General features: G+C 44.8%; 1 protein-coding gene across 2 annotated transcripts in view; it reads left to right on the top strand.

The window, feature by feature from the left end:
- Positions 1 to 12,406, top strand: part of DEPDC1B (DEP domain containing 1B) — a 280,294-nt gene that overhangs the window by 53,296 nt on the left and 214,592 nt on the right. The window lies entirely within an intron of this gene.

Genomic DNA, 12,406 nt, shown 5'->3' with positions numbered 1-12,406 from the left:
TTGAGATCAAGAATAGCTGGCTTTGCAGAAAGTTTGAACATGGGATTGGTTGGGAGGCGAACCAAAATTGTGTACATCCAATGAGAAAGTTAAAATGATATAGGAGAATCTTCTGCATTGGGCCTGGGATAGGGGCTTAACACAGCCCCCTGCAAGGACCCCATTTAGCTTAAAGTCCTATAAATATTTGTGAGTTATTGGAGGCGTTGACCCCTTATTGACATTTTACAGGAGACCCCATTATTTTGCGTTATGCCACATGTCTGGGAAACTGGGGAGATGCTTATAGCAGCACTTTTGTCATTGTGGAAACAGTTAGCTGTTATCATTCTTGTATTGTGATTATCCATATTGTATGAAAGTCCCTGGGCACATGTTGCTGTACTGTTGTGGGGCCGTATTAATGTGAAAATGCCCCTGCATGCTGAACAGGCATGTATCCCAGCTCTGAGTGCTAACTGCTAGAGAAACTGGTATCCTGACTTTTTCTTTGGCCCGGGCATCAGTCTAATTTAGAGGCCTTAGTAATTGAGGAGTGCCTAAAGCATACCCTCATAGCAGGATTACTGTCTATGCCATGTGTGAATCACATGAAGCAATGGCGGTAGTGTCCTTAGATTTTGTGGATTAATAGTGTGACCAGATTGTCTCTATGCTATGAAGATGGTATCTATTGCACCAATCATGTAAACTTCTGCTGTTGTGTTATGTGAACACTAGATCTTTCGTTGACATTCAAAGTGGCTGTATATGCAGTAAATGTGCACAACGTGTGGTAGTTAACTGCAACAATTTTAGGGATTAAGGCAAAACCTGCACCACTATTAAAATACCATCACTAAGTCAAAGTGGATGTTGTCCGAACCAAGAACATAATCCCTATAGGAACCTAACAGGGAAAGTAGAAAACTCTACTCCCTTGACATAATACACCTAGAATTTAGACTGCACCCTTTAAAGTTTCATTCTTTATCCATACTAATAATATAAAGAGAGAGCCCAAACCTTTGAGGCGGGTAATCTCAGGAACCACAGCACCAATCGCAACACCCAATACAGCGTTGGAAAGGGCAGTTGCAGCAGAAGGACATAGGCTATACAGACGCCCACCATATACTTTTAAAAGGTAAAAGAACCATGCCAGCAAAGTAGTCCCTTGTGGGCGTGTCTGCGTTGTGCTGTGGGCGTGTGCTGGGGGCGTGTGCTGGGGGCGTGACAAACACTGGGGGCGTGTGGTACGTTCCACCCTTCATGCCATGTCTCATATTGTGTACTAATCCCACCCTGCTCCCTTCAAATACCCCTGCACCCCATGATCATAACGCACCCTTACTCCTTAAAATACCCCAACACCCTTAAACACTAACCCATCTTAACCCTATAAATATACCCTGTACCCTGTACCCCAAAACCCAAACCTATCCCTAAACTCTAAAAATACCCCTATACCCCAAAACCCAAACCTAGCCCTGAACCCTATAAAAATCCCTGTACCTCAAAACCCAAACCTACCCCTGAACCCTAAAAATACCCCTGTACCCCAAAACCCAAACCTAGCCCTGAACCCTAAAAATACCACAGTACCCCAAAACCCAAACCTACCCCTGAACCCTAAAATACCCCTGTACCCCAAAACCCAAACCTAGCTCTGAACCCTAAAAATACCCCTGTACCCCAAAACCCAAACCTACCCCTGAACCCTAAAATACCTCTGTACCCCAAAACCCAAACCTAGCCCTGAACCCTAAAAATACCCCTGTACCCCAAAACCCAAACCTAGCCCTGAACCCTAAAAATACCCCTGTACCCCAAAACCCAAACCTAGCCCTGAACCCTAAAAATACCCCTGTACCCCAAAACCCAAACCTACCCCTGAACCCTAAAAATACCCCTATACCCCAAAACCCCAAACTACCCCTGAACCCTTAAAATACCCCTGTGCCCCAAAACCCAAACCTAACCCTGAACACTAAAAATACCACTGTACCCCAAAACCCAAACCTACCCCTGAACCCTAAAATACCCCTGTACCCCAAAACACAAACCTAGCCCTGAAACCTTAAAATACCCCTGTAACCCAAACCTACCCCTGAACCCTAAAAATACCCCTGTACCCCAAAACACAAATGTAGCCCTGAACCCTTAAAATACCCCTGTACCCCAAAACCCAAACCTACCCCTGAACCCTAAAAATACCCCTCTACCCCAAAAACCCAAACCTAGCCCTGAACCCCAAAAATACCCCTGTACCCCAAAACCCAAACCTACCCCTGAACCCTAAAATACCTCTGTACCCCAAAACCCAGACCTAGCCATGAACTCTAAAAATACCCCTGTACCCCAAAATCCAAACCTAGCCCTGAACCCTTAAAATACCCCTGTACCCCAAAACCCAAACCTACCCCTGAACCCTAAAAATACCCCTATACCCCAAAACCCCAAACTATATCTGAACCCTTAAAATACCCCTGTACCCCAAAACCCAAACCTAGCCCTGAACCCTAAAAATACCCCTGTACCCCAAAACCCAAACCTAGCCCTGAACCCTAAAAATACCCCTGTACCCCAAAACCCATACCTATCCCTAAACCCTAAAACTGCCCCTGTACCCCATAACCCAAAACTATATCTGAACCCTTAAAATACCCCAAAACCCCAAAACATATACCTCAGTACCCCAAAACATATACCCCTATACCCATACTTACCTTATCCAAACATTAAAAAAAACATGCTTTTACCATTCATGCATTTACAACAAATTTCGTTGTAAATGTATGCGTAGTAAAAGCATATAAAATGTAATGCCATGCGTTATAATGGCATTGCGGAGTCATGGTACTTTCGTAATGAAAGTATACGGAGTGATGGTATGCGGAAAGAAAGTTGCGGAATACTCTGTGTTTACCCTCCCCCGGTAAGTACATTGGTGGCACGGCAGCCCACATCTCCAGCAACATACTCATATTTTTTCACCACCCATTTGAAAAATGCACAGGTCTCTCTCATTGATGGCTAGCACCAACATACACTTTTAGACACACCTCCCGCCACAAGTTCTAGAATTGCGAACTTTAGAGCTGGGGAGCTACGTTCGAATCTCTGCATCAGCTCAACATCCTGTGATTCCATGGCAAATCGCTTTGTCTCCCCGTGCCTACCACAAATGAATGTGTTCTTCTGTAATGTAAATTATGCTCATGGCATGTTGTCGAGTTTGCGCTATATAATATTGCAAAGAAATATAAAGTAGGGAAACTCGAGTTCACACACTACTGAACGCGCACTCTTAAGTGCATCAGCAGTGCACTGTGAATCGGAGCGTTTCACAGGCCTGTCACAGATAAGAAATGCTATCAAAACGAAATCCTACAAAACAATATACTACTGGCCGGCAGCAATTCATACCCGGGCAACGTCGGCACGGGCTGCTATCAACAATGAAATCATAAACCAAGGACTTATAGAAATTGAAGACTCACTGTATCTATTAAGTGAGAAGTCCTTACAAGATTTCAGCCTGCCGCCAGCGGTCCGAACTAACCTAACTGGATACCACAATATCGCTACCGCACACATATTCCAGAGCTAAATAACTACCTTGCTCAACACTTGCCTAACTTAGTTCCCGATCAACAACTCGTCTACAACGCCATAGTTGATAGTGTTGAAAAGAAGCAAGGCAAACTATTGTTCATAGACGCCCCCGGTGGCACAGGAAAGACTTACCTAATCAACCTCATACTTGCCAAAGTTCGATCTTCTGGGAATTTGGCTCTAGCTGTTGCTTCATCTGGAATAGCTGCCACTTTGCTAACAGCTGGGAAAACAGCACATTCTACCTTTGAACTGCCTCTAACAGTTTCCCTTGAAAGGGATTCAATATGCTCTATTCGGAAAACTGACTTTTGGGGACACTGCTTCAAAATGTGTCTCTTATCATGTGGGACGAATGTACAATGATACTAAAACCATTGCTGCCTAGCCTTTTTTTACCCGGACAACGTCGGGATGGGCCGCTAGTGTCAGGTAAAGAGCAAATATATCATATTAACATTCTCAAGTAAAGATACTGGTGTGGAGGTTATTTTCCCAAAGAAACAACAAAGAGGAGAGTCTTTCCTTCAATTTCAGTCCTTTATTCAATTTTCTTTTTAAAACTTTGAAGGGTTTCTTCAGGAGAGTGCTGGTCTCTGCTTGCTTCCAGCTCTCCGGGAAGGTGGCGGATATGAAGGAGTTGTTGATGATGTCCCGAAGTATGGGTGCGATGATGGAGTCGGCTTTGTTGAAGATGTGGTATAGGCAGGGATTGGCTGGGGAGCCCGAGTGGATGGTGGTAATCGTGTGGGTGGTATCTTCCGTGCTGACCTGAGTCCAGGCGCACATGGTGGTGGTGGGGGGGGGTGTAGGTTCGGTGGTGGGGTACATGTTTTGAGCGCCGAAGCTGTTGTGTATGTCGACGATCTAACGGTGAAAAAAGGTGGCCAGAGTTGCAGAGGTCTTGAGAAGGCGTGATGTCGTTGTCGCTGGTGTTGGGGTTGGAGAGCTCTTTCCCAACGTTGAAGAGTTCCTTGCTGTTGTGGGTGTTGTTGTCCAGTCGTTCTCTGAAGGATGACCTTTTGGTGGTGCGGATCAGCTGGTGGTGTTTGCGGGTGGCGTTCTTGAGGGCTGTCATGTTATCCATTGACTGGTTGTGGCGCCAGGCTTTCTCGAGGTCACAGCAGGATTTCTTGGAGTCTTTGAGATTGTTGATGAACCACACGGCTTTCTTGCTGTTGAGGTTGCTGGGAGGGTTTTTCAGTGGAGCAAGGGTGTCAGCACAGTCGGTGATCCACTGTGTGAGGTTGCGGGCTCCTTCGTTGGGGTCCCTGGTTTTGGTGGGAGGGTTTAGGCGCAAGGAGGTGGTGAGTTGGTCGGTGGTGATCTTGCTCCAGCATCTTAGAGGGGTTTGTTGAGGGCGGTGGTGGGTCGTTGTTTTCCTGAAGTTGAAGTGTACGCAGCTGTGGTCGGTCCAGTGGAGATCGGTGGTGTGGCTGAAGGAGATGTGGTTGCTAGAGGAGAAGACCGGGTCGAGCGTGTGGCCGACGTAATGGGTGGGGGTGTTGACCAGTTGCTTGAATCAGAGGTTGGCGAGATCGCAACTCTGAGGCTTCAGGGGCGGGACCGCTGCATATGTCCAAACCTCACTGCCTCCGACCACATCCGTAGGCAGGTAACTGTGGGGCTTGAGAACTGTAAGAGTATGCAAGACTTGACCATAGACCGAGGTTTGACGAACAAATGCACGCCTTTGAATTAGTAACCATCAAGAAGTGAATGCAAACTGAATTGCTAAGCAAATCCTCATCTTGGGAGTGATTTGAAAAAACTGTACTTATCTCATCAGTGCCTTACGTGACGGGGATTATAGATGCTGGGGACTATGGGATTCTCAGATACTTATTATGAGGCAGAGAGTGCATTTGTAGATTATGAGGCCTGAAATAAAAAAAAAAATCTTTTTATCAAGACATAAGCACTGTGAGGAGCATCTCTGAAGATGATTCTCACCTGGACATGTTTGTAATGCTGCCCTGATGCTACAGGCTGTTGCATTTGTAAGTCTTTTCTGTTAGGGCTAATAAATAAAAAGAGGTATGGATTAGATATTTTGAATTTTTGCAAGAGAGCTACACAAAGGGTAAAAAAAGTGCCTTCTGACCTCACCTAAAACTGAAGAGCCCAGGGTCCTCCACAGAAGTAATACAGAGTTTCACTCTGTCTCCTCAAAAATCTGCTCTTTGAGCTATTCCTGGCTCCTGATCTAGCTAACGTCTTGCCACTGCGCCTCTGAATGATAAGCTTGTTATCATGGGCTTCTAAGTTGCCTCACGCAATGGCGCCAAGGTATTTTTTCCAAAAAACAATTTTTATGATAAAGTTAAAGTTCACATCAAAATAATATTAAACAGTTAGCCTATTAATACAGAGGAATTCTTCAGTATAATAGAAACTGAGGGATATCTTGTCTGTCTAGGCTACACTGCATGTTTCTTCACTGGACCCCAAATGTAGCTGTTCTTTTACAGCTTCCACACCAGGCTATGTTTGAGCACCAATCTTCGAATCTTGAATCAGTGGTGTTACACCATTGTTTAGCAGTGTTGCTTCTAGCAACTATCAGTCACTCATCCGATAATAATTTGATCTGCGTTGTGGATTATCACCAAAATACCCAAGGCATTCAATTTCAAAGACCAATACATTGAAATCCTAGATGTTGGACACAACTAGTCTTTGTCTGGAACGAGAAACCATGGGTGTTTGGGCAGGTATATAGTATAGGAAAGATAAATACCTAACACATTCCCTCAGCAGGGATAAAAGCATGCTCTTACATATTTCTGCATTTGGGTGCTTGCATATTAAACCTTGTGAATGATTTTTAATTGCACCAACCTAAAGCTTGTATGTCACTAATTCTTTAGACTACTTTGGCGCCTCCTCCCATTCAGTTCTCCAAGGGGCTGAGTAGTCCTGATCGGCTAAATATTCTTGGCCCGCGGTCTCTTGGTGTAGTGGCTGAGGGTGTGCAGAGACCCATCCGATATGGTGAGCTTGTCTGTGAGATAAGTGGGGCTGCTAGTTGTGATAGCTTTGTAAACAAACAATGCAGCTAGTGTTGAAGATGGTGCATACTGGCAAGGGGGGGCCAATGGAGTTCCATCAACTTGGGGATGATGTGATCATATTTCTTCAGACCCTGGATGGGACTTGCGGTAGTGTTTGTATTTTTGGGCAATTTGTTCTTTGAAGGAGAGGTTGGTGTCCATGGCTAATCCAAGTGATTTGGCATTCAGTGAGAGTTGGGGTTCAAACCTGTCAAGGTTTAACTCATTGTGCCAGGTGTGTATATTGTATCTTGTTTGCTGTTCTTGGCAAATAAGAATTCTCTCTTGGATGGGTTAAGCTTCAGGTAGGCGTTCGACAAGCAAGATGTGCACGCGATCTTTGAGATGTTGTATGTTTGATGCAAAGGAGATTTTCAAGTATATTTGTGTATTTTCAGACAATTGGTGAATCTTGATGCTGTTATATTGAGAGTCCGACAGCAGTGTTAATATCAGATGCCTAGTATTGGTAACATCAGCCACTCTGTTAAGGACCTGTATATTACAATCATTCAGTTTATGCAAAAACTGGTAGGACTTTGAGTCAAGCAGAGAGTTCATAGTTTATTCATATTTCCATATCGTCCCTTGGAGTAGTCAGTCTTTATTATTGTGCTTACACACTGTGCAAGTGAATCAAGATGGTTTGCACAGGACTGCGAGTCTATTTTTTTTTTTTTTTAAACTTCATACCTTCGCTACACAGCAAGTTTATGATTATCTTGCTATCAAGTCACATAATGGGACATTCTGTACCCCCCATTGTTATTTACTTTCTCGTTTTCCTCAAGCAGTAGTTCTTAAGGTGTTGACATCTGCACACCCCGTTGAATCACAGTTGGAAGTCTAGGACACCCTACCCAAGCCTTTTCTATGATTTGTATCTCAACAATAATCAGCAAAACAGTACACACTATATGAACGCAACACATCTATTTTCCACTGTCAACTGCATTTGTAGTGTCGGAGCACCTACATACCGGTAAAAGATCTAAGTTGTACTTATAAATCTCAGCAGAAGAGATGAGACGAAAGTAGTAACTGGATTGACACTGGCCTCCGCCAGATACAGCACAGCATTTGAGCTTGGTATAGACCAACATGGAGATCATTAAGGCTTTTTGATTCAATTGCAACAAAGACTGTGTTTGTTAAAATCTTGATGACCAGGTGCTCATTATGAAAAAGTACTTGTTGTTTACTGGAAAGTGGTACTCTGCTTGTTGAAAAATTTACATTCTGCTGAAAAAGGCAGGCATGCCACCTTTTGCAGTACAAGAAGTGCGAGGGCTTGGATTCTGTAAGTACCTGGAAGGGCATGTGTAGATCACGGAGTGGTTGAACACTGCCTCTTTTTAAGTGTGCAAATTATAATCTTTTTCTAGAAATGCATAAGCAGTTCATGTTTGTCAGAAGCTGATTGTTCGTATTCGAACTAGGGATGAGCGGAATTTTTTATTCCCCTTACGGAATTTGGTGACTCTGCATTGATGTAATGTAAAGCTGAGTTCTGGCCAAATCCTGACAATCGCAGTGTGGAGCAATTGGTTTCCTGCGAGGCTCTAGAAATTCGAACGTCAGTAAAATTTGTCATCCGCTAGCGCGATTTTCTAGCGCAGGTGGTCGTGTTCAGAGGGCTGCTTCGCGAGTTGATTTTCTACTTGAACAGCAGCAAGTTCAACTCTATTGGTGCACCGAATGGTGCAGTTAAGGATTATTTTTCAGCACTGCTTGCACTACTTCCGCTAAATTGCAGAGTGAGCAGCGCGATGTGCATATTTTTACGGCAGTTGGCTGAACTCAGCAGAATCTCGCAGAGTTTTTTTTATAACCGTGCGAGTTCCGCATACCCCTAATTCAAAATGCTTTGACCTAAACTAGAACTAGCAATGTGCAAAAACTCTCACATCCTGGGTCTTGAATTAGATAGAATCTGCTACTGACTACAATATTTTTTTAAATGCTTTGGATTCTGTTTCCGAAAAACATGTCCTCTTTGATTTAAAACTACAAACAGCACATACACTGAAGAGGAAATACAATAGACTTGAAGCAAATATTTTCTTATTGAAACTATTATCCTCGTAGGTGTTACCACTTCTATACTTGATAAGCTAAAAATGCATAGGAATATTTATAACAAATATTATTTAGAGGTAAAATGGGTTTTTAGCCACTGGTTATAAACCACTGGTGTAGATTGATCCTTCTAGTTGTACTCCTACTTATTTTTTGTGTATCCACAGACTTTCCAGATATCTTCCTTTTTGATAATTTACACATTTCAGTGGCGGATCTATCAACCCAACTGTTGAAACCCAAACCAATTACAGGGGCTTTCAATATCACATGAATATTTCCTTCTTTTCTCTCAATAGACTTCAGTTACTTTTTGTTCTTACCCTTCAGCCCACTTCTGTGTCTGTTTCATGAGGTTTTATTGTCTGTGTCCCCCTTTAACAACAATTTCAATTGGGCCACTCTATTCTTTTGATATAATACTTCCTGCTAAATAGATCAGTCCATTTTAACATTTTCCTCTTAATTTTACCAGTATATAGGGAGACTGAAAAGCCATTCTAGTGTAAGGAAAAGTTACCTGTTTGCTCCCTCTTCTTTGTTCTACCCCTTTTGTTCTAAGGACAAGTTATCGGTCTGAGAGGTTGATCTTGAGAAAGGAGCGGGCCAACCTCGCTAAATATATACAAATCTCAATTTCGGAACATATTGTTGTTTGAATACTCTGTGGGAACATTCTTACAATAATACATTTTGTCAATCCTTCCACTTTATCCTCACGTTCTGTAATATCTATTGTGTTACTAGATTTTTTCCCAGTTAATTGGATTTCATTTCAGAAGCAAGACTTGACAACTGTAACTGCACTGGAAAATGCCATCATTGTTTTGCAGATTGCTAACCAAGAGCAGTGGTAGTTGTCGTTGGAATTTTTGTTATACGAGCAACCAAACGAAGAAGCGATCCTTGATCTGTCAGATTACCCCCATTTTTAGGTCTCGCCTACCAAGCGCGCATGTGTTGCGTAGGAGGAGACCTTTAGCCATCGGTCCTCTTTTTCACCCACAACGTGCACGCATTCCATTGCCTTCACCATATGGTAGCAATTATCGCTCCCGCAAGTGAATCGCGCAGGCGTCCACCCCCTCTCCCCCCCCCCCACCCTCCACCCCCCTCCATTGTGGAACGAAGGGGGCATTGAGGGCGAGAAGCCTCAACTTTTTCACCTGTGACCGCATCTTTATGTCTTCTCAGGGGTGTCCCCCCTGCGTCAGCAACGTTCGGAAAATTATTTTGTAGCTCGTCGGTGTGGACGGCGTCACAGCAGCACGACATCACGCGCGGCTCCGCTGACGTCACCGACTCCATAATAGGCCCACGCCGGCGTGATGACATCGGTTCCCTTTTTTCCACGTCATCGACTCTAACGGTTTCGAGGAATCTTCTATTGCCTTGATAGTAACTTTGTTAATATTGTAGGTTTTCTGTATCTTTCCAGTGTCCATGTCTACTGTCGTGATGTCGTCTAAGAAGACTTGTTTTAAGCCGTGTGGTGAAAGCGGAAAAATGATGTCCATCACAGATCCACATGACGAGTGTTTATGGTGTCTGAGTTCAGATCACGACGTCCAAGGTTGTCGATCCTGTTTGAAAATGAATCTGAAGACTCTTCGTGAACGTGAGGCGAAACTCCTGGTTGTCAAATTAAAAGGTAAAGGGGCCAAGAAGAGTTCGAGATCGAGGCGAGGTCCCGGTTGAGGTCTGCTTCGTAATCGACTTCGGGACATGCTTCCAGGTCATCGAAGAAAAAACATAAGAAGAGGAAGCATGGATCAAGGCACCATTCGGGAAAGGAGTCTGATACGAGGGCGAAGTCGTCTGGTAGTTGACCTCGTAAGGACATGGTATCTCCCTCTCCAGAGCGGAATCCGGAAGGTGAGGCCTTACCATTGGAGTCGCTGGAGCATTCACCGACTCCGGTATCAAATCCATCTCCGGCTCCATCTCAGTCTCCAGAATATGAGGAGAAAGAGGTTCCTATTCCTAAGGGCTCGACGACTCCGGTTCACCAACCCGAGGAACAAGAGAAGTCTATTCCGGTGCAGCCTCCCCAGGAGCAGGCGGTGGGTTCGTATCCTCCTTTTCCGGGTCCAGGACAGGATCCTTCTCATTTTTTAAACACCATGTATAGTGTTTATGCGAGAACCACGGCTGGTCCGTTGGCATACAATTTGGGAGTTCCCCAAGCTTATGCTCCGGCGCCTTTCATGTCGACTCCGTCTTGGCATCTCTCATCGCTCATCGACGCCTTTTACGGCTTCACCGGCTCCGGACCGACCGACCTTCAAGTCTATTCCGGATCCGACGACGTCGCTTCGGAAGGAGAGGTCGAGGCGTGAAGCCCAGCGCCTTTTGGAGTTCTAGGGAAGCTGTGTTTGAAGAGGGTGAGCTTGAGGAACTGGAGGATTATTTTGAGGATTTGAGAGAGGCAAGTGGACTTGAACTGTCCCCTGATTGGGATTTAGCCTTTGTGTCGGATGCTCCGTCTAAAGATGTGGCACCCTATCATGTTATTAAAAAGGCAGCGGATTTACTCAATTTGACTTTGCCCTCTGCTGAGTATAAATCGAACATTCTGACTGAAGTCCTCCATTCTCCTTCATCTGTTGAGCCTATACTTCCATTTACTGATGCTCTGACTGATCCTATCCTGGAGATGTGGAGTAGACCTCTTACTGCTCATGCGGTTTCTAAGGCCTTTGCAAGGCGTTATATAGTGGCTCCTGGGGACCCTGACTTTTTGTCCACTTATCCCTTGCTGGAGAGTTTGGTTGTGCAAGCTGCCTGCTCTAAAAATTTGCAGGTGCTTTTCTCCAGGTACCTGGTGATAAGGATTCCAAAAAGCAGGACCAATCTGCAAAAAAAGTATTTTCATCAGGTAGCATGGCCCTTAAGTCTACAAATGCCACTTGCTTACTGGGTTGTTATATCCATGCGTTGTTGGATACTGTTAAGCAATTGCCTCCTAAACTTCCTGAAGAGGACAAAGATTTTTAATGAGGTGGTTGCTGACACGCAGGCTGCTGCTCGGCAGGTCATACCGAGCGGTATGGACATAGCGGATTCAGTGGCTAGGGTCATGGGGTCTTCAATTGCCACCAGAAGGGCTGCCTGGCTGAAGACTTCTGAGTTCTCTACGGATGTTCAGGCTGCTTTAATGGATTTGGCCTTTGACTGCTCAGGCCTTTTCGGAAAGAAAGTGGATGCTGCATTGGAGAGGTGCAAAGACAGCAGTGCAACAGCCAGGTCTTTGTGATTGCAAATTAGAGGTTCTGTGAGCAGAAGGAACAGGGGCTTTGGAAGATCTACTTTTCGTCCGTATAAGCAGACACAGCAGCAGCAAAACCCATTGATTAAATCATACAGGGACAGACAAAGAGCTCGTCCTCGTGGACGTCAGGTCTCCTCCTCCTCCTCCTCCTCTACCCACCCCCCTCCTTCAACACCAAAGCAGCCCTAGAACCGCCATTCCGGATCATGCGCGTCCTGTGGGGGGCCGGCTTACCTATTTTCTGCGGGATTGGGAATCTGTTACATCGGACCTTTGGGTTCTCAATCTCGTAGAGAATGGTTATGCACTTCACTTTCGGGAATTTCCCCCCAAATTATCCTCCTTGCCAAGGCTTTTACTCAGAGGACCACCTGTTGCTTCTGCAGGAGGAAGTCATGGCACTGTT

Source organism: Lissotriton vulgaris, chromosome 3_1 (genome assembly GCF_964263255.1).
Source record: "Lissotriton vulgaris chromosome 3_1, aLisVul1.2, whole genome shotgun sequence".
In the NCBI taxonomy this organism is placed as follows: Eukaryota; Metazoa; Chordata; class Amphibia; order Caudata; family Salamandridae; genus Lissotriton; species Lissotriton vulgaris.
Note: the sequence above shows the minus strand (reverse complement) of the source record. Positions and strands in the feature narration are given on the sequence as shown.